The sequence below is a fragment of the Opisthorchis viverrini genome (genome assembly GCF_000715545.1).
Source record: "Opisthorchis viverrini unplaced genomic scaffold opera_v5_352, whole genome shotgun sequence".
NCBI classification, from domain to species: Eukaryota; Metazoa; Platyhelminthes; class Trematoda; order Opisthorchiida; family Opisthorchiidae; genus Opisthorchis; species Opisthorchis viverrini.
Window position 1 is genome coordinate 332,926 of NW_008752008.1, and position 2,234 is coordinate 335,159.

Genomic DNA, 2,234 nt, shown 5'->3' on the forward strand with positions numbered 1-2,234 from the left:
CAGGATGTTCACTGGAGTATCCTTCAGAAAATTAGATCTACTGTGGCGTTTTTTCTGAATAAATTAGCGCGAATTGAAAAAAATCTGGTATTTACACCTGGACCAATCCTTAAAGTCGTAATTACATGAGACTTAGAGGAAGAACCGGTATTCCACAGGATTCAAAACCGATGTAAATCTGGGAACTACTGACCAAAATAAACGAACTGTAAGATCTCGCATGAAAAAGCGCATCATTAAACCGCATGGAACGTTTGCGGAGAAAAATCACTGTGACCTACTTGGGGGGGAAATGGAGAGTCCTCGCGTAACCTAAAACTAGTAGTTGAAGCCTATAATACTCAGGATTGTATTATGTCCCAGTGACTTCTGAACAAATTTCTGGAGCTGGAGCTGGAGGTGGATGATCGTGGCTTCCCGTAGGACAGAAAGTCTTTCGGCTTGCTATGCTCAGACGAAGTGCATCAAAGAATTTTGAATGAACATCGGTCGTTCTGATCAAACATTTCTGTCCCGTGTTTGGCGAGACCAACTCCTCTATGTTTGGAAGACAGCTGCCAGTAGGCTGACGAGATATTATCGGAAGCTAGAGGTTCATTAGCCTGACAAACACACCACATAAGGTGAAGTTCACTGTAACCCATCTGGTTACCAACAGCTTTAAATCTCCGGTCCAACAGGATTTTCTCACGAACCACTCTCGCGTGAGGAGCATGCTGAATTTCATGGACAGCTTAACCCAAGCCAAAGACAAACGACGCAACGGATACCATATTTTTGATTTCTCGAAAGTAGCTGGGCGAATAAGTTTTGTTTTACTGCATACCGATCTCAAGGCTTGTAAATCTTGGTGAGAAAATCTTATTGTGAATTCGTTTTCAAATGCGTGTTCCCAATGAGAGCCATAAACCATTAAACATTTGCTTTGCTCAGGGTTTCACTGTGGGAACACTCTTTTTCTGATCTTCGTCAGCGGCGTTCTAGATAAACTTTTAAGTTTACGTCCACTCTTTGCCGTAAAACTATTGTCGAGGTATTGGCATTTTCCCTTAGGCGACGGAGCGCGTCCAGATGTCGTTTGGAGAGCCTTAGCAAAGGCTACGAAGCAATACAACAAATGAAGTTCAGGTATCCCACTCCACAAAAGTAATTTATGCTCCACCAAGAAAAACTATATCAAAATCACCCATCATCTATCAAATCATTCGGTGCACCTACCTTCGTTCCACTCGCACCAACGTTCAGAAACTCCATGGTCATACGCCAGTCCAGTGCTAAGACGCGCCGTCCAATTTGTCTATCCAGAGGGCAAGAGTAAAAAGCCTTCATTGACATGTCAAGAAAACTGCGTCCAATCTGCTGCTTGTGAAACGCGATTCAAGATTTTGGAACTCCTAGAAAACCACTGCTTCCCAAATGGACGCATGCCTTTTCACGCCTAGCTGGAACAAGGCTTGATTGATGTTTTTCACCGTGGTCCCCATTCATACATGGCAGGTATGCAGCGTGTGACACTTTCAGACAGCAGGGGTCCATACCATATTTGCGACCCATTCTAAATACTTAGGATCCTGCTTTATGTGAATCCTTGCATTAAAAAGCATGTCGTTTGGGGCTAAACCATGATTACGGCTACGAAACCGATTCTCGTGTGAATTTCAGATGAAAAAGGGCAGCAGTAAGAGAGGAACAGCCCCGCAACGTGAAGCCTGGTCATAGGTCTCGACCACGGATTCACGAATTCACGGATTGATACGCAGGATCGAGGCTATCGTCCAAGTTTCCCGGGTCGCTTTTGTTCTTGTCGGTCAGTGGCCGTCGTTCACCCGAAAGGCACAAGTGAAAAAAGGGTGTAGCACTGCTCTTTATGTTCTCAGCGCGGGGCAGTATGCTTGCCAGCGCGAGGATTCGCATAAGTGTCTAATAGTGCTTTAAACTGTATTCTAGAAGGAGCGTGAACAACCGCCGGAGGAAGGTCATTCCACGCTACTACTACCCGAAATGAGAAAAAATTTTGTCTAATGAATGTGTGTGCTCTGAGCCTGAACATTTTCTCATTATGTCCCCGCCGGGTGTTTGCTGGTTCAACGGTGAAAAACCTGTTTGCCAAGCTTCGTTCAAACAGGGCATAAGTAAGAATTAGCTCCCCTCGGAGGCGACGGTACTCCAGGGGAAAGAGATAAAGCATCGCGAGACGCGCTTCATAGTCCACGGATTTGAGGCCGGCAACCATT